The sequence below is a fragment of the Hyperoodon ampullatus genome, assembly GCF_949752795.1.
Source record: "Hyperoodon ampullatus genome assembly, chromosome: 3".
NCBI classification, from domain to species: domain Eukaryota; kingdom Metazoa; phylum Chordata; class Mammalia; order Artiodactyla; family Ziphiidae; genus Hyperoodon; species Hyperoodon ampullatus.
Window position 1 is genome coordinate 30,488,033 of NC_136916.1, and position 21,597 is coordinate 30,509,629.

Here is a 21,597-nt window from a genome sequence, read left to right on the forward strand (position 1 = left end):
TTTACATTCTCTGGAGTTTTCTATAAATGGAATCATATGGTATATACTCCTTTTATTTGGCTTCTTACGCTCAGCAGAGTAATTTTGAGATTTACCCATGTTGTTGGGTATATCAATTCTTTCTTTCTTTCTCTCCTTCTTTCTTTCCTTCCTTCCACCTCCCTCTCTCCCTCTCCCCCTTCCTTCTTTCTTTCTCTTTTTTTTCATTATTTTTATAGGAGTATAGTTGTTTTATAATGTTGTGTTAGTTTCTGCCATACAGCAAAGTGAATCAGCCATACGCATATGCACATCCCCTCCCTCTTGGACCTCCGTCCCCACCCCATCCCACCCAACTAGGCCATCACAGAGCACCAAGCTGAGATCCCTGTGCTATACAGCAGGTTCCCACTAGCTATCTATTTTACACATGGTAGTGTATTTATGTCAAACCTAATCTCCCAATTCATCCCACCCTCTCCTTCCTCCCCTGTGTCCACACATCCATTCTCTACGTCTTCATCTCTATTCCTGCCCTGCAAATAGGTTCATCTGCACCATTTTTCTAGATTCCACATACATGCGTTAATATACGATATTTGTTTTTCTCTTTCTGACGTACTTCACTCTGTATGACAGATTCTAGGTCCATCTACATCTCTACAAATGACCCAATTTCATTTCTTTCTATGGCGGAGTAATATTCCATTATATATATTACTACATCTTCTTTATCCATTCATCTGTCAGTGGACATTTAGGTTGTTTCCATGTCCTGGCTATTGTAAATAGTGCTGCAGTGAACATTGGGGTACATGTGTCTTTTTGAATTATGGTTTTCTCAGGGTATATGGCCAGTAGTAGGATTGCTGGGTCATATGGTAGTTCAGTTTTTAGTTTTTAAAGGAACCTCCATACTGTTCTCCATAGTGGCTATATCAATTTACATTCCCACCAACAGTGCAAGAGGATTTGCTTTTCTCCGCACCCTCTCCAGCATTTACTGTTTGTAGATTTTCTGATGACGGCCATTCTGACCGGTGTGAGGTGATACCTCATTGTAGTTTTGATTTGCATTTCTCTAATGATTAGTGCTGTTGAGCATCTTTTCATGTGCCTCTTGGCCATCTGTATGTCTTCTTTGCTGAAATTTCTATTTAGGTCTTCCACCCATTTTTTGATTGGGTTGTTTGTTTTTTTGATATTGAGCTTCATGAGCTGTTCATATATTTTGGAGATAAATCCTTTGTCTGTTGCTTCATTTACCAATATTTTCTCCTATTCTGTGGGTTGTCTTTTTGTCTTGTTTATGGTTTCCTTTGCTGTGCAAAAGCTTTTAAGTTTCATTAGGTCCCATTTGTTTATTTTTGGTTTTGTTTTCATTACTCTAGGAGGTGGATCAAAAAAGATCTTGGGGCTTCCCTGGTGGCACAGTGGTTGAGTGTCCACCTGCCGATGCAGGAGACACGGGTTCGTGCCCCGGTCCGGGAAGATCCCACATGCCACGGAGCAGCTGGGCCCATGAGCCATGGCCGCTGAGCCTGTGCGTCCGGAGCCTGTGCTCCGCAACGGGAGAGGCCACAACAGTGAGAGGCCCGCGTACCGCAAAAAAAAAAAAAGATCTTGCTGTGATTTATGTCAAAGAGTGTTTTCCCTATGTTTCCCTCTAAGAGTTTTATAGTGTCCGATCTTAGATTTAGGTCTTTAATCCATTTTGAGTTTATTATTGTGAATGGTGTTAGGTAGCATTCTAATTTCATTCTTTTACATGTAGTTGTCTGGTTTTCCCAGAACCATTTATTGAAGAGACTGTCTTGTCTCCATTGCATATTCTTGCCTCCTTTGTCATAGATTAGGTGACCATAGGTGTCTGGGTTTATCTCTGGGCTTTCTATCCTGTACCATTGACCTATATTTCTGTTTTTGTGCCAGTACCATACTGTCTTGATTACTGTAACTTTGTAATATAGTCTGAAGTCAGGGAGCCTGATTCCTCCAGCTCCGTTTTTCTTTCTCAAGATTGCCTTGGATATTCAGGGTCTTTTGTGGTTCCATACAAATTGTATAATTTTTTGTTCTAATTCTGTGAAAAATGCCATTGGTAATTTGATAGGGATTGCACTGAACCTGTAGATTGCTTTGGGTAGTATAGTCATTTTCACAATATTGATTCTTCCAATCCGAGAGCATGGTATATCTCTCCATCTGTTTGTGTCATCTTTGATTTCTTTTTCAGTGTTTTATAGTTTTCTGAGTACAGGTCTTTTGCCTCCTTAGGTAGGTTTTTTCCTAGGTATTTTATTCTTTTTGTTGCGATGGTAAAAAGGATTGTTTCCTTAATTTCTCTTTCTGATCTTTTGCTGTTAGTGTATAGGAATGCAAGAGATTTCTGTGCATTAATTTTGTATCCTGCAACCTTACTGGATTCATTGATTAGTTCTAGTAGTTTTCTAGTGGCAGCTTTAGGATTTTCTATGTATAGTATCATGTCATCCGCAAACAGTGACAGTTTTACTTCTTCTTTTCCAATTTGTATTCCCTTTATTTCTTTCTGTTCTCTGATTGCCGTGGCTAGGACTTCCAATACTATGCTGAATAAGAGTGGTGAGAGTGGACATCCTTGTCTTGTTCCTGATTTTAGAGGAAATGCTTTAAGTTTTTTACCATTGAGAATGATGTTTGCTGTGAGTTTGTCATATACGGACTTTATTATGTTGAGGTAGGTTCCCTCTGTGCCCACTTTCTGTAGAGTTTTTTTCATAAATGGGTGTTGAATTTTGTCAAAAGCTTTTTCTGCATCTATTGAGATGATCATATGGTTTTTATTCTTCAATTTGTTAAAATGGTGTATCACATTGATTGATTTGTGTATATTGAAGAATCTTTGCATCCCTAGGATAAATCCCACTTGATCATGGTGTATGATCTTTTTAATGTGTTGTTGGATTATGTTTGCTAGTATTTTGTGGAGGATTTTTACGTCTATGTTCATCAGTGATATTGGTCTGCAGTTTTCTTTTTTTGTGATATCTTTGTCTGGTTTTGGTATCAGGGTAATGGTGGCCTCGTAGAATGAGTTTGGGAGTGTTCCTCCCTCTGCAATTTTTTGGAAGAGTTTGAGAAAGGTAGGTTTTAACTCTTCTCTAAATGTTTAATAGAATTCGCCTGTGAAGCCATCAGGTCCTGCACTTTTGTTTGTTGGAAGATTTTTAATTACAGTTTCAATTTCATTACCTGTGATAGGTCTGTTTATATTTTCTAATTCTTCCTGGTTTGGTTTTGGAAAGTTGTACCTTTCCAAGAATTTGTCCATTTCTTCCAGGTTGTCCATTTTATTGGCATATAGTTGCTTGTAGAAGTCACTTATGATCCTTTGTATTTCTGTGGTGTCAGTTGTAATCTCTCCTTTTTCATTTCTGATTTTATTGATTTGAGTCCTCTCTCTTTTTCTTAATGAGTCTGGCTAAAGGTTTATCTCTTTTGTTTATCTTTTCAAAGAACAAGCTTTTAGTTTTATTGATCTTTGCTATTGTTTTCTTCGTTTCTATTTCATTTATTTCTGCTCTGATCTTTATGATTTCTTTCCTTCTACGAACTTTGGGTTTTCTTTGTTCTTCTTCTTCTAGTTGCTTTAGGTGTAAGGTTAGATTGTTTGCGATTTTTCTTGTTTCTTGAGGTGAGCTTGTATTGCTATAAACTTCCCTCTTAGAACTGCTTTTGCTGCATCCCATAGGTTTTGGATTGTTGTGTTTTCATTGTCATTCGTTTCTAGGTACTCTTTTATTTCTTCTTTGATTTCTTCAGTGGTCTGTTGGTTTTTTAGCAGTACACTGTTTAACCTCAATGTGTTTGTTTTTTACAATTTTTTCCGTGTAATTGATTTCTAATCTCATAGCATTGTGGTCAGAAAAGATGCTTGATACAATTTCAATTTTCTTAAATTTCCAAGCTTTATTTGTGACCCAAGATGTGATCTATTCTGGAGAACTTTGCATGTGCACTTGAGAAGAAAGTGTATTCTTCTGCTTTCGGGTGGAATGTCCTATAAATATCAATTAAGTCTGGTCTATTGTGTCATTTAAAGCTTGTGTTTCCTTATTTATTTTCTGTCTGGATGATCTGTCTATTGGTGTAAGTGGGGTGTTAAAGTCCCCCGCTATTATTGTGTTACTGTTGATTTCCCCTTTTATGGCTGTTAGCATTTGCCTTATGTATTGAGGTGCTCCCATTTTGGGTGCATAAATATTTATAATTGTTATGTTTTCTTCTTGGCTTGATCCCTTGATCATTCTGTAGTGTCCTTCCTTGTCACAGTCTTTATTTTAAAGTCTATTTTATCTGATATGAGTATTGCTACTCCAGCATTCTTGTGATTTCCATTTGCATGGAATATCTTTTTCCATCCCCTCACTTTCAGTCTGTATGTGTCCCTAGGTCTGAAGTGGGTCCCTTGTAGACAGCATATATATGAGCCTTGTATCCATTCAGCCAGTCTGTGTCTTTTGGTTGGAGCATTTAATCCATTTACATTCAAGGTAATTATCAACATGTATGTTCCTATTACCATTTTCTTAATTGTTTGGGCTTATTTTTGTGGGTCTTTTTCTTCTCTTGTGTTTCCTGCTTAGAGAAGTTCCTTCAGCATTTGTTGTAAAGCTGGTTTGGTGGTGCTAAATTCTCATAGTGTTTGCTTGTCTGTAAAGCTTTTGATTTCTCCACTGAATCTGAATGAGATCCTTGCTGGGTAGAGTAATCTTGGTTGTAGATTTTTCCCTTTCATCACTTTAAATATATCCTGCCACTCCCTCCTGGCCTGCAGAGTTTCTGCTGAGAAATCAGCTGATAATCTTATGGGGATTCCCTTGTATGTTATTTGTTGTTTTTCCCTTGCTGCTTTTAATATATTTTCTTTGAATTTGATTTTTGTTAGTTCGATTAATATGTGTCTTGGTGTGTTTCTCCTAGGGTTTATCCTGTATGGGACTCTCTGCGCTTCCTGGACTTGGGTGGTTATTTCCTTTCCCATATTAGGGAAGTTTTTGACTATAATGTCTTCAAATATTTTCTCAGACCCTTTCTATTTCTCTTCTTCTTCTGGGACTCCTATAATTCGAATGTTGGTGCGTTTAATGTTGTCCCAGAGGTCTCTGAGACTTTCCTCAATTCTTTTCTTTCTTTTTTCTTTATTCTGCTCCACGGCAGTTATTTCCACCATTTTATCTTCCAGCTCACTTATCCATTCTTCTGCCTCAGTTATTCTACTATTGATTCCTTCTGGAGTATTTTTAATTTCAGTTATTTGTTGTTCATCACTGTTTGTTTGCTCTTTAGTTCTTTTAGGTCCTTGTTAAACGTTTCTTGTATTTTCTCCATTCTGTTTCCGAGATTTTGGATCATCTTTACTATCATTACTCTGAATTCTTTTTCACGTAGGTTGCCTATTTCCTCTTCATTTTTTGGTCTTGTAGGTTTTTACCTTGCTCCTTCGTCTGTAACATGTTTTTTTGTCGTCTCAGTTTCTTGATGGGTGGGGTTGTGTTCCTGTGTTACTGGTTGTTTGGCCTGAGAGGTCCTGCACTGGCGTTTGCAGGAAGCTGGGTAGAGCTGGGACTTGGTGCCCAGATAAGGACCTCCGGGCGACCTCACTCCGATTAATATTCCCTGGGGTCTGAGGTTCTCTGTTAGTCCAGCAGTTTGGACTCAGCGCTCCCACTACAGTAGCTCAGGCCTGACTCCTGGCCTGGGAACCAAGATTCTGCAAGGCGTGCAGCATGGCAAAGGAAAAAAAAAAGGAGCAGTAGAATAACAAAGAATAAAAAATAAAATAAAATTAGAAAGATAAAAAATATATTACATATATAAAAATATATTTAAAACATATAAATATATACATTTGTATATATGTTTATGTATTTATATATAAATATAAATAAATATAAATATATTAAGAAAAATAAAAATATAATTGAAACAACTACAACAAGGTAAAACAGAACCACAACAGAAGAAAGAAAGAAAGAAAAATGTGAATACGCCAAAAGGAGAACAATAACAAAGTACAAAGAATAAAATAAAATTAGAAAAATAAAAGATTTATTGGAAAAAATAAAAATATAAATGAATGAACAACAAGGTAAAACAGAACCACACCCTAAAAGAAGAAGAAGAAAACAAAAAAGGTGGTTAAAGGCCTTGGCTGTGGGGGAGCGGAGCTTAGGCGGGGGTGGGGTTTAGGGTGGGGGCAGGGCCTATGCTCAGGACCTGCCTGGCAGGGAAAAGGCAGCACGGCCTGAGGGGTGGCCTGAGAGTGTGGGGTTCCAGAGTTTGTTGGTAAGGCCTTAGGTGAGGGTGTGTGAGCAGGGTTTAGGCCCAGTGCAGTTGGAGGGGTCTCAGAGGGGGTCTCTGAGTGCCACCTGTAGAGGTAAGGCCCTGGGTTTGGGGGTGGGGGCAGGGCTCTGTGCTCCCGGAGGGAGCCTCCGAGTGCCGGGGATTAGACCTGGGAGCCCAAGAGGCTCCCCGATGCCCAAGTGGGCAGGGAAAGCACTGGCCACTCTCCTTTCTGTTCCTCTACCCTCCCAAGGATCTCTGCCATTGCCACTGAACCCCTAACTATGGGTGGGCCCCACTGGGTATGAGAAATTCTCCCCTCTTCCAGCTGCCCCTCAGGGGTGCAGGTCCCATTGGTCCGGCCTTTACTTTTCCTCCCCCCTCCCTCCCTCCCACTCCCTCAGGACCCATGGTGGGGGCCTCAGTGGGCAGAGGATCAGGCCTGGGTCTCAGCAGGCTCCCCGGGGCCCGTGTGGACAGTGGAAATGCTGGCCATGCTCCCTTCTGATCCTCTGCCCTCCCAATGGTACCCCTCTTTCCCCCTCCGGATGTGGGATCCCTTCCCCTCCCCCAGCTGCCCCTCAGGGGTGCCAGTCCTGTCCTGTCTCCACTTCTCCTCCCCCTTCGCTCCCCCCCACACCCTACCCAGTCACTGGGGGTTCCTCCTGTCCCCTTAGGTGTCCATGGTCCCCCACCAGTGCCTGGTAGGTGCCCTAGTTTTGCGGAGTAGGGAACTCCTCGTCCTTCTAGTCCACCATCTTGACTCCACCCCTTTCTTTCTTTCTCTTGAGTAGTATTCCATTGTATGTCTATACCACAATTCGTTTATCCATTTATCTGTTGTTGGACATTTGGATTGTGTCCAGGTTTGGTCTGGGACCTATCTCACAGCAAGCTCATCCATTCCCCAAACCCACACTGTGCTCATTTGCCCAGTTTCAGAAAGCAGAGTTTGCATAGACATATTCAGCAACTGGCTAAATCCCTGCAGTGGTTCCTTGACCCACGGACTTAAGGATATTCTCGTAAGAAAGGCCATGTGGGAGCCACTCGAATTCTCTCAACCTTCAAAAATCGTAAACCAAAGCAAACACCGCATTCCTGGAGGAATTGCAGAGCTGACTACCACCCTCCAGGACTTGACCAGTGCAGGTGTGGAGATTCTCATCACACCTCCGTTTACCTCCCCTATTTTGCTTGTGTACATGACAGATATGTGTTGAGGAACTACAGTGGATTATCATACATTTAATTAGATGGTGACTTTAGTTGCAGCTGCTCTTCCCGATGTGCTATGATTAGTGGAGTGTATCAACATCATCCCTGACACCTTATATGCAGCTATTGGTCGGGCTAATGCCTTTTTCTCTCCACCTGTTCATTAAAGGCCATCAAAAGCAGTTTTCTTTCAGCCAGAAAGACTAGCAATATCTTCACATTCTTACCCCAGGGCTACATAAACTCTCTAGCTTTATGTCATAATCTAGTCCACAAGAAATATTCGTAACTTATATGAAGAAAACCTTAAAACACTTCTGAAAGCCACAGAGGTAGACTTGAACTGATGGTATAATGTCTTTGTTCTTGGTTAGGACACCTCAACATCCTTTAGAGGTCAGCCCTCCTTACTGTACTTAGAAATTTAATATGATCCCAATAAAAATTCCAAAGAGCTTTTTTATGAACTTAGAAAAGTTGATCCTAAAGTTCACATGGAAAAGTAAGCACATAATAATAGCTAGGAAAACACTGAAGAGAAAGAGCTATAAGGCCAGCCCTACTGGATATTAAAACATATGACAAAAGCTCTATAATTAAGAATATGGACAAATATCATCTGATACCACTTATGTGTGGAATCTAAAAAATGATAGGAATCAACTTATTTACAAAACAGAAATAAACTCACAGACATAGAAAACAAACTTATGGTTACCAGAGGGGAAAGTTGTGGGGGAAGGATAAATTAAGAACTTGGGATTAGCAGATACAAACGACCATATATAAAATAGTTAAACAGCAAGGGCCTACTGTATAGTATAGGGAACTAAATTCCATATCTTGTAATAACCTATAATGGAAAAGAATCTGAAAAAGGATATATATACATATATAACTGAATCACTTTGCTGTGCATCTGAAACATTGTAAATCAACTGTACTTCAATTTAAAAAAAGAATATGGTGCTGGAGCATGAGTAAACAGACATATCTACAAATAGAACAGAAATTTCAGAATTAGACCCAATATAAAAATCTAGTAGATGATCAAGGTGGTATCACAAATAACTGGGGCAAATGTAGTCTTTTTCTTTTTTTTTTTAAATGGTGTGAGGATTCTAATAAATGGTGTAAGGACAGCTCAATCACCATTAGGAAAAAAATGAAGTTAGACCCATTCCTTACATCAGGCACAAGAATGAACTCAAGATGAATGAGCGATCTAAATGTAAAAATGGAAACTACACAAATACTGGAAGAAAACAGAGGTGAATTCCTCTTTAACCTTGGTGTGGACAAAGACATTCTAACTATGGCTCAACATCTACAGGTAAATCAGTGAACAAGGATGGATAGATTTGACTACTTAAAAAATTTAAAAATTCACATGGCAGAAGTCACTATCAGCAAGTCAAAAAACATGACAAGCTGGGAAAAAATATTTTCAATGTACATTGCAGGTAAAAGAATTATCTCCCAAATTTATAAATACTTTAAAAATTGAGAACAAAACAGACCAAAAATCCCATAGAAAAATGAGAAAAAGACATAGTCTACAAAACGAAATAGAAAAATGGCCCTTAAACATATGAAAGATGTTTAATTTTTACTACTAATAAGAAAAATGTAAATTCAAACTCTATTAAGATACTCTCACCCATTAGGTTTAAAAAATTCAAAAGGTTGACAGTTCACTATAGGTGAGCCTGTGGAGAAACAGGCCCTCTCATACGTTGCTGGTGGGAATACAGAATCATAGAACCTCCATGGAAGGAATCATGACAACATCTAAGAAAATTACATATGTGTTTATCCTTCAACTCAGAAATTTTACTTCTATAAATTTATTCGGAGGATACACCACCAAGAATACTAAATGCGTTTGAACAAAAATTATTTATAATTGTAATATACTGCGTAGGAGATTGTTTCAATAAACTGTGCTACATCAACACAATGAAGTATTACGCAGTTGTTAATAAAGAATTAGTAGAATCTCTATGAACTGATTTGGAGTGATTCCCAGGACATATTATACAGTTAAAAAAAAAAGTTCAAAAGAGCATATATAGTGCATATATAGTATGCTACATTTTGTGTAAGAAGAGAAAATAGGAAAAAAACATGCATATATCTGTGTGTCATCACAAAAAGAAGCAGAAGAACGATGAACAGAAGGATGGAGTTAGGTGTCTACAAGGGTTGGGAAGATGGGCTAGGGTGGTGGCAGAGGGAATCATACTTCCCTGGGTGTACCTTTTTGTATAGTTTTGACTTCTGAAGGTGTATATTTTACATATTATGAAATTAAATCAATAGATATGAGACGGGGAAACGTAAATTGGAAGGAATTTGAAAAAAATGAACTTGATTATAATTCAAATGAACGCCATAACCAAAGGGAAGGGGGAGGGAAGAAAGAATGAATGACTATACATGCTCAGTCTCAGCCAGGGTTGAGTGAGGTGGGGGAAGTATTTCGAATGAATACTGAACCCTTTTTAGAAGGTTTGATTACTGTAGTGGTCTGAGCAAAGGAATTCTGAGACAACTTTTGGTGCATTATAGGCTGGAGCACAGGAGTAAATGGATGTTATTGAGAACTAGGGTTCTCAATGTAGAAGAGAAATACGAATACAGAATACCAGAAAGCAGGAAACAACCCTATGAGGATAGATTGGAATTGAGGGATCAGCATGAACGCGTTAAAATGTATGCGAATATGCTTGTGTGCACATGTACTTAAACATATGCATATATGTACATGTATATATGTTTTTGTACATCCATGCATATATTTCCTAACGCTGTATGCTGAAGGTGTCAAGAAGCAAATACACTCAGCAGCAATGAGCGCACCTAGCATCAAGGCCTTGACCGCTGATACCATTGCTCACTAAATGAAGAATCAGGGCTCCTGGGAGAAACGGCTGATATCAGGGCTGGAGCATGTAGGTTGAAGACAAGCCTGGAGACCTTGTTTTGCTGGAAAGTAAAGTGCTCACCACCACCCTCAAAGTGATGGGAACATGTCACAAGGACATAGGAACCAGCTTGGAAGGGCTCCCACTGGCCACACTTGGGACCATTTGAACAGCAAAAACAATTAAGTACAGTAATGAATGATAAACCATTGAAAAATATAGGAATTCATACTGATAAGAGGGCTAAATGGTAAATGCAGAGGTAAACGTGTAATTGAAAAATCATACCTTTGCCACTGTCATAGTAAAGACTAGATCAGGCAAAAACAATCTAGGGAGCCTTCTGAGAAGCAGCAGGATACTTTTAAGGTTTGCAGAGTGTCTCCCTACAGACTGTTGATTAGTTGCAAGGGAGAGGGAAAAAAAAAAAACTAATTACATGGTTGAGAAATCATGCAGTCCCTTGACTGGGTGATCAAACTTAACATCACCTATGAGGCATAGGTGGACATCATGCATTCCCCCAATGAATAACCCCGATATAATCACAAGGAAACCTCAGATAAACACAAAATGAGGAACATAGTATTAACAAAATGGCCGTGAGGGGGAGGAGGAATGGTTTTCTTAAAAAATGTCAACATTGTGAAAGATAAAGTTAGTAGATTAAAGTTTGTAGTTCCAGATTAAAGGAGGCTAAAAAGCCATGATAAGTAAGTGCAATATCTGACCCCAGATTGGATCAGATCTGGGGGATAAAAAGCTATAAAGGACATTATTAGATCAACCAGACAGAAGTAGAATAGGAATGCAATATTAGAGAAAAGTATTAATGTGAATGTATGAGGTTGGTCATTGTTCTAAGGTTATATAAGAGATTATCTCCATTCTTAGTAAAAGCAAGCTGAAGAATTTAGGGGTAAAGGGTCATGATGTATATAACTTACATCCAAATAGTTCAGAAAAAAGTATTGTAGAGGGAGAGAGAACAAATGATAAAGCAAAGGGTAAAAAAGGTGTTACCAGCCTCAAATGTGAGGCTTCTGAAAATTAACACCAGTTCTGAAAACTTCCATCACATGATATCTCTCCTCCAGGTAAAGCCTTCAGGAGCTTTCTACTGCAAAGGGAGGAAAATCCAAATTTCTTTCTTTCTTCTTTTCTTTAAAAAAATTTATTTATTTATTTATTTTTGGCTGCATTGGGTCTTCGTTGCTGCACGTGGGCTTCTCATTGTGGTGGCTTCTCTTGTTGCCGAGCACGGGCTCTAGGCTCATGGGCTTCAGTAGTTGTGGCACATGGGCTCAGTAGCTGTGGCTCGCGGGCTCTAGAGCACAGGCTCAGTAGTTGTGGCGCACGGGCTTAGTTGCTCCGCGGTATGTGAGATCTTCCCAGACCAGGGCTCGAACCCGTGTCCCCTGCATTGGCAGGTGGATTCTTAACCACTGTGCCACCAGGGAAGCCTCAAATTTCTTATCAGGACCTAGCAGGCTGGCAAGATTGACCTCCTGACGGCCTTTCCAGCCTTGCTCCCTGACCCCACGTGGTCCAACCCCACATGCTGGTTCATGGAGCCCTCAGATGCCCAATGACTCCCACGCTCTCCTGCTCTGGGATTTTACACATTCTGAGTCTCTGCCTGCTCATAGCTTCCATCCACTCTTAACATCTGACTTCTTTTCATCCTGGCAGTTTTAGCTTGTGTGCCACCTTTCCACTCTATCTAAGGTATCCCTCTCCCCATTTCCTCTCAGCATTTTTTTCAACAATATTGTAACTATTTTATTTATTTGTTACCTGGCTTTTTTCTCTCCCTACCTGGACCTTTTCTCTGGGTAGGGAAGTTGTCTGTCTTGCTCACCATTATTTTGTATCATGCTCAGCACAAGGTGGGCAACAAAATAAAGAATATCTTAGAGTAGAAATGGCCTGTGACAAAAATTTGGAGGCAGGAAAATGATCAGTGGGGGCCAGATGTTAGAGAGGAGGGAGGGATGACTGGTGGAGCACGGAGGATTTTAGGGCAGTGGAAGTACATCTGATGCAATAATGATGGATACATGTTATTACACATTTGTCCAAACCCACAGAATGTAAACCACCAACAGCGAACTGTGGACTCTGGGTGATAATTATGTGTCAATGTAGGTTCGTCATTGTAACAAAGGTACCCCTCTGGTGGAGGTGTTGACAATAGGGGAGGCTGTGGGCGTGTGAGAGCAGGGAGTATATGGGAACTCTCTGTACTTTCTGTTCAACTTTGCTGTGAGCCTAAAACTGCTCTAAGAAAATAAAGTCTGTTAAGAAAAAGAAATGGCCTGAGAGACTATAAAAACACCACAAGATGGCACTAATTCCCTTAGAAGTTTCAATGTGGGGTACATGATCTTTGCTGCTGGTGCAGAAGAATGTAGTTAGGGTTAGGGGTTCTGTGACCTCCAGTCCAGTTCTTACGACACTCAAAGTGCTTCACAACATTGTCACAGCTCAGCCCCAGCTTTGTACTTTCAACGGATGTTTTAAAGTGTCGAGTTTATTGCTACTCAGGCAGGGCTAGGCCAACAGATCAGGAGACCACAGCCACTGAAAAGATGGTTTGTTATTTACAGTTCCCAAGAGGAGGGGGGGCTCTGTGCCAAGCAGGGGCACATGGGGGTCCATCAGGAGGCAGGAAGAGCAGGAGGGAGGTGTGGGGCTCGTGATTTCTGCAGGAAGGAACAGGTGAGACAGGGTAAGCAGGCTTACGATGGGCTAGTTTGAATTCTTTCAGCGGGCTGTGGGACAGAGGGGCTGTCCCTAGTTGTCTGATACCTGGCCCTGGGGTCATTAGGGCAGGTAGAGAGTGGCCCCAAGTGTAAGGGTCCCATAAAGGAGGTGTTTGGGGGTGTGGACTCCGGATTGGTGACTTGCCTACGAAAGATGTGCTTGCAGGCGAGTTCTTTGCTGTCTCTAGGAACTGGCCAGTCCTGGGGGTGGGTCGGGGAGGGGGGCAATCTCTTTGGAGTCAGCAAGGCCCCAAGATGTCAAAACATCAGAAATACATGGTTAACACAAAGGAGTATGATGACATAGAATTATTTTCTCAAGGTCACACACGAGGTCAGAAGCAAAGCCAGGAAAAACACCATCACCAGAACACCCCAAGGGACTTTGGATTTCTGAAAAGCAAATCTTCCACCCAGATACTGTAGAATAATATCTAATTGCTTCTATAAATGGAACTGGCAAGAATATTACGAGAATTGCAGATCTTTTCATCAGTTTCCTAACTGGAAAGCAGTTCATAAAAATTGGGCTTCTTTAAATCATTTCTCTTCACCTGCAAATGATCTGCATTTTTTTTCCTAATTTTATTGGATTGTAGTTGATTTACAATGTTGTGAGTTTCAGGTGTACAGCAAAGTGATTCAGTTATACCTATACATATATTCGTTCTTTTTCAGATTTTTGTCCCTTATAGGTTATCACAGAATATTGAGTAGAGCTCCCAGTGCTATGCGGTAGGTCCTTGTTGGGTGAATGATCCTAGGGTGACTTTTAGAGAGAAGACACGGTAATGTGAGTGGGAGAAAGACCCCAAGGCTATACTTCCGTCTCATGAGCAGAGGGAGAGGGACAGGCCAGAGAAGAACAGGTCACCTGCAGACGCAGCCAGGGAGCATCCTGATGTGAGCCAGGCCTGGCAGCTCCAGCAGGTGGAGCGAGCAATCATCCTGCATCTGCGTGGTGCGTAGTGAGGCATGGCTCGTGGCAGAGGCCTCCCCTGACCTGTCAATAACTCCATTAAATGGACACCAGGGTTGGATCAGAGGAGGGGGGTCATTTGTGGGACTGAATCATTTAACCAAACCATCACGCAGAAGTGTCCCAATTTCTAAAAGAAAAAGAACCATGCCCTAAGAAACAGCACTTAGCAGACAGTTTGGGAAAACCAAAATGCTCTGTTGAACAGCTGGCTTTGGCTAAGTCTCTGCGTGTCCACAGCCAGGCTGGCTGTCAGGCCATGTCCAACCCCCAACGACGGGAGAGAAGGCCAGAGGGATGAGTAGTCGGGTCCTGACGCAGCTTCCAGCATCACAAGGAGACCCTTAAGTATAGATCATGAGCCTGTTACGTTTGTGATGCTGAAAATAATCGTTCGGGGGGATGCAGGGGTCGCCTGGGGAGGTGCTCACTTGGGAACCAGGGGAGGAATTTCAGCTGAAGGGGATTCAGCCGGGCTGTGTCTTGTTCATCTTTCCAAGTTCACCACTGCAAGGGGCTCACGGGTGCAGGGCAATCCTCTTAGGCCGCGACGGCCAGCACTGCAGGTTTAATCCGAGGCTCCCCCTCTCCCCGAAGACCTGCAATCTCTCCAGACGGTGGGATGAGTCGGCCTGCAGATGCCTGTGCGGTGTGGATGATGCCCACGGAGGCCGCGGAGCTGCCTGGACCGGGAGGGAGCCCTTTCCCGGGCTCTCCACGTGCCAGGACAGCAGAGACAGGGGCCGGGTCTTGGTTCTATCACTGCGAGCCAACGACACGGAGAGAAAAGGAGAGGAGGGCCGAGCAGCTCTCGGAGATCCCCGGGAGTTACAAAGAGAGGATCGTGAGGGACTTGGACGTGAGCTGGGTGCTCCCACACTTGGTGTACGATGGTGTGTTCTCCTTGCAGGAGTGCAACCAGATCTTCTCCCGGGATGACTCTTTGGAGAGAGTGGACTCTTTTTTCTTGAAGCTGTGCTCCAAAGGGCCAAAGGCTTTCTGTGCTTTTTGCTCTCATCTGGAGGAATTCTGCCCTTACCTGCTCACCTGCTTTTTTCTTTACCTTCAAGGTAAGAACCTGGTTTGCTCTGAGAAGTGTTAAGGTTAATGATGGTCTAATCAAAATATCTGGCACTACAACCACACTCTTTAAGAATGCGCTCCAATGCAGCATTGATTTTTATTTTAATAAAAAGATCCAATACTTCTCTCTGAAGTCTCATGATACAGAAGTAAATGCTTATGGTGTCACATAAAACCTTACACAGCACAGCCTAGGGGATGACTTCAGTTGTCTCATAGAATGATTTGCACCTTTCTGATTTTAACGAGGACTTTTAATTGCAAAGCATAAACTATTAATAGATTAAGTTTCAGTTAATAAAAGCTGGCCTGAGCTTTCATTTTATAGGTAAAGGCACAAAAATTGCCATGGTTCCTCAAAATGTAAGAGTTACCAAATGACCCAGGATTCCACTGCTTGGTATACTCCCAAGAGAAATGAAAACATGTCCACAGAAAAAACCTGTGAGAATGTTCACAGCAGCATTATTCATAATAGGCAAGAAATAATGACCTGAATGTCCATCAAGTGACGAATGGATAAACAAAATGTGGTATATCCATGCAATGGAATATTACTCTGCCATAAAATGAAGTAATGAAGGCCTGAAACATGCTACAACATGGATGAACCTTGAAAACCTTATGCTAAAAGAAATAAGCCAGTTACGAAATGCCACATATTGTGTGATTCCATTCATATGAAATGTCCAGAATAGATAAATCCATTGAGACAGAAAGTAGATTCGTGGTTGCCCAGGGCTCGAGGTAAGGGGATTGGGAGAGACTGCTATGGGGTACAGTGTTTCTTTGTGGGGTGATGGAAACGTTCTGAAATTAGGTAGTGGTGATAAGCTGAGTACGTCTATGACATACTAAAACCCACTGGATTGCATTACTTTCAAAGGACGCATTTTATGGTACATATGTTATATCTCAAAAAAAGCTGTTATTTCCAAAAATTAGCGTGGGAGTCTTCTCAGCTGTTTTTCATCTGCTAGCCTTCCAAAGAGAGCCCTGTAATTGCTGGTTCAGATTTCCCTACCTCCTTCCTTCTAAAGAGAAAGGATTTGGGTTCGTCAATATCAGTACGTTAAAGGAATGAAGAGTGGGGGAAGGGAAGGTGAGCGTGGGAGAGAAAAGCAACACAGAGCTGGACAGAGGAGGTGGATTGGGAAAAGCAATGACAGCAGATGTTCTGAGGCATTTGTAGGACTACGGGAACAGAGGCAAACAAAGGAGATCCCTATCGTGATTCTGTGGCCTGAGTACATGTGTACCACTCAAGTCTTCGAGAATTGCAGAAAGTGTTTGGTTGTTGGTCTTCATTTGCCTGAACCATAAGAATCCCAGCTTTACAATAGTTACATGTATTTTAAGATTTGTCTCAGTGGAAAAATTATCCTTGGTTTTTAAGATAGTCGTGAATTATAATGTTCAGTAAAATGGTCCTTCCATGGACCAGGTCAAGATGGTGAAAGTGGATATTTATAAATGGCTTCTTATTTATACATTATTTAGGCCATCGTGTAACATAAATAATTTATACATATTTCAGGTTGTAATTAATATAAATTTATCAGAGGAGTATTTGTTCATCCATTCATTTATTGATTCTATACAACTTTATACAGTACTGTGGTAAACAAGAACAATGCAGTCCTTTATTTTTTATTGCCAAGTCCTTTATTGCTATTAAATATCTATCATACAGTAAAAAAAAGAAAACCCCTTTGGTAAATATTTTTTACAATGTAATTTAAAATGTTGATAAGTCAAAAATAGCTTGAATATCTATTATAGTAATCATTTAACTTTTTAGGTAAGCGTCAATTACACAGTGAGTTTTGTTTATTTGTTGCTTAATTTTTTTTTCTTGTAAAGAAATAACCTTGGCTGAAAAGGAAGAGGGAGAGGGAAAAGGATCAGGTGGAGTATTAGTTGTATCTTTAACATTTTAATTCTTTAAAAAATTTTGAAGCATATCCTGGGCATATATCCAGAGAAAACCGTAACTTGAAAAGATACACGTACCCCAATGTTCGTTGCCACTCTGTTTACCATAGCCAAGACATGGAAGCAACCTAAGTATCCATTAACAGATGAATGGATAGGAAGATGTGGTATATATATATACAATGGAATATTACTCAATTATAAAAAGAATGAGGGGCTTCCCTGGTGGCGCAGTGGTTGGGAGTCCGCCTGCCGATGCAGGGGACACGGGTTCGTGCCCCGGTCTGGGAGGATCCCACATGCCGCGGAGCGGCTGGGCCCGTGAGCCATGGCTGCTGGGCCTGCGCGTCCGGAGCCTGTGCTCCGCAACGGGAGAGGCCACAGCAGTGAGAAGCCCACGTAATGCAAAAAAAAAAAAAAAAAAAAAAAAAAAAAAGAATGAAATAATGCCATTTGCAGCACCATGGATGGACCTAGAGATTATCATACTAAGTGAAGTAAGCCAGACAGAGAAAGAAAAATATCATATGATATCACTTATTTGTGGAATCTAAGAAAAAAAAGATACAAATGAACTTATCTGCAAAACAGAAATAGACCCATAGGCAAAGAAAACAAACTTATGGTTACCAAAGGCGGAAGGGGGTGGAGGGATAATTTAGGAGTTTGGGATTAAGAGATACACACTACTATATATAAAATAGATAACCAACAAGGACCTTCGGTATAGCACAGGGGACTATACTCAATACTTTGTAATAACCTATATAGGAAAATAATCTGAAAAAGAATATATATATGTGTATATATATACACATATATATAACTGAATCACTTTGCTGGACACCTGAAACTAACACAACATTGTAAATCAACTATACTTAAATTTAAAAAGTAACAAAAAAATTCTGAAGCATATGTATGAAAATGTTAACACTTGTTAAATACAGAGTTAGAAACATGGCTATTTCTTATACTTCCTATATTATTTTCTATACTTTTCTGCATATTTGAACATGTTCCTCAGCAAAAATAAAAATAGAAGTATTTGAACTGTAAAAGAAATAATCTGATTGTGGTGGTGGTTACACAAATCTGTACTGATGACAACATTTTATAGAACTATACAAGAACCACAAAAAACCCACAAAAAAATGAGTGCATGTAAAAACTAGTACAATCTGAATAACGTCTATAGGTTAGTACTGTGCCAATATCAGTTTTCTGGTTTGAATGGTTGATTCATTATTCAATACATAACTAGGATTATGTAAAACATTATCATTGGAGGAAGCAGAGTGAAGGGTACATGGGAGCTCTCTGTATTATATTTACAACTTCTACTCAAGCCTAAAACTACTTGAAAATTAAAAGTTGTAAAAAAAATGTAGCAATAGCATTATCAGAATTTAACTGGAGAGATTATTTTTCAAAAATCAAATTCTAAAATGCTCACTTCTTTTGCTACCTGAATTTCATGTCAACGGTCAGAATTTAGAGTTTTAAAGTACCTTTTATAGGTGATTCCCTAGGTCATAATTCTGGGCTATTCTGGGCTATTCTGTAAGTTCTTTGCAGAGGTTCACTTCCTTCCAGCATGGGGTGACCCACCTGTGCTCCATGGGGCTCACCCTTTGTAGGTGCCCAGAAGGGGCTGCTTTATGATGGGCTATCACAACACCTCCCTTCAGAAGGAAATCCATCTCCTCTCACTGTATGGGGGTAGAATCAGCCTGTGTAAATGCCTAGGAGGTCTTGCCATCCTTAGAATACACACAAGGCCAGCTGCCATCACTAGACATACATACTATAAACAAATATGTCCCAGGGTGACCACGCGGGAAAGGATCCAAGTTAGCAGTTATGCTTCGCAGCATCTGCTAAGGCAAAACGATCTAATTGGTGTAAAGGTGGAGGCATGAAGTTACTGTATTTCACTCAGTATCAACAGCTAATGAGATCCCGGGGCCCAGGAGCACTACAGTGTCCTATGTTTTATGGCCGTATTTTTATATATATATATATATATATATATATATATATTTATATATATTTATTTATTTGCGGCATCAGATCTTACCTGTGGCACGTGGGATCTTTCATTGTGGCGTGAGGGTTCTTTGCGGTGCGCGGGCTTCTCTCTAGTTGAGGCACACGGGCTCCAGAACGTGTGAGCTCTGTAGTTGTGGCGCCTGGGCTCAGTAGTTGCGGTGCACGGGCTCAGCTGCCCCGCGGCATGTGGGATCTTAGTTCCCTGACCAGGGATAGAACCCGCGTTCCCTGCACTGGAAGGCGGATTCTTTACCACAGGGCCACCAGGGAAGTCCCTATGTCCACATTTTAATATTCTTTGCGGGAGCACTAGTTGTTACAACAGGTCATTTGTGCCCATAGAGATGAAAAGAGTGCCTGACACCCCTAACTATGGGGGAGAACCCCACACACAGGGCGAGAGGCTCATCCCTACGGCCCCTTAAGGCGGGCACTGCGTTTCTCCTGTTCCCACCTTTGTGCACTGGGAAAACAGGCAGGATCTAGAGCTGGAAGGACCATGTAAGTGTGAGCAGAGTCAGCCTCTCCCTCAGCCCGGTTCTTGGGTGGGCTCTTCCACTGCGATGTGATTCCTTGTGGCCACACAGATCATGACATGCCTGCACCTGGCAGGTATGTGACCAGCACTGGGCGTGCGCTGGGAGGACGCCGGCTGCCTTCTAGGAGCGGGAGGGGCAGGGGGACATGACAAAGCAGGAGCACGTGAGCGCGAGGGCCGGTGCAGGCGGGAGTGGGCAGAGAGGTCAGCAGGTGGCCTTGGATACTGAAGGGGCCCCACGGAGGGTTTTAATTGGGTGCCATCAGCTCTTTGCTAGGGAAGATGGCTTCTTGTGGTGGATGGGAGGTGGGACAAAGAGGCCTTGTAGGGGACAAAGTCTCAGAGGGTTTGAATCAGGCGTGCGGTAAAGCTGCTGCCCCAAATCACAGTCAGGTCCCAGAGTGGAAGAAGATGAGCTTTCCTGGTGAACCTCACGTGCCTCTGCCTCCCAAACCCACACAGGCCGCGGGTGTCCTGGGTCAGCAGCTCAGGAGAAGCCACATTTGAAAGGGATCCTGGCTCCTCCTTTTCCTTCTTCCCTGTTTGCATGAAACCCATTTGTACATATTGCAAGGAATGTGAGTATTTATTTACTCCAAAGCCCTGTGCTCAGAAAAATACTGACATGGGCTTTTGAAAAACGGCCCTTTCTTCCCAGCCCCAAGGAGCAATTGAAGGACTTATAATCATCCGTATTTCAATGAACTAACGGGCATTTGTTTAGAAGAGTGTGGCCTGAATCCTGTTTGCCCTTCTCTGCACTATTGGAACGGCCACGTCTCCAGCAAGAGATGACTTTAGCGAAGGGAAGCAAGGCAGGGATAAGTGGGAGAGCATCTTGCCAGAACTGTGATTCCTGTTTATGTTACAATGCAGAGCAGACCCGCAGGATCCTGCAAGATGTAGCTGCCGCAGAGGAAAAAGCAAGGGTTGGAACTCAGCCCGAACCTAGCAGTGTCCTTGAGACTGAGGATCGAGAAAATCTTCAATTATTTAACAAGTATGTTCACATTCTGCATGTGTTTGCAGCTTTTGAAAAGTCCTATGTTTTTCTTTTCCATTTTCTTCCTCCCCGCGTAGCTCTGATTTCACCCCGACCCCTGACCATTTACAAATTGTTTTGTTGATGCCCATATTTTTGAGGATGTGCCCAGGTTGGTTTTGGGTTGTTGAACGGTATAGAAAAGTGGTTCTTGGAGAGCACATGAATCTCAGACCCTGGATGCCATGGAAGCACGCTCCTAATTGCCCCGGGGGTTTGTTCCTTATTGGAGCCCCATACTGCACTTTCAGAGCCTCCCGGATACCTCTGCATTTCAGTGGTAAAATTCTAACATCTGAATGTCCTGGATGCAGTGGGGAGTTCCCTGGTGGCCTAGTGGTTAGGATTCCGGGCTTTCACTGCTGTGGCCTGAGATCAATCCCTGGTCAGGGAACTGAGATCCCACAAACCACACAGCACAGCCAAAAAAAAAAAAAAAAAAAAGAATCGTGCAGTGATCCACTAAAATGTGTTCTAATGCTTTCCCCCTCAAAAAAACCCTGAATATTCAACTTTTTATGGGACGTTCTGGAAGTATTCTAATATGAGTGGCCTTCGTCTGCTTCTCCGGCTCACAGGTTACGTATGTTATGGGCTACAATGAAACTTGGACTGTGCTCAGCCTTCACGGCTGTTTCTTGCAGATACAGACTCTGATGGGAAGGATTTGAATAAACCAAGAACCGAAAGCAACTGTCAAAATGTTTTCTACTCCAGTCAAAATCCTTCCCCCTCCAAAAGGCATGAAAAAT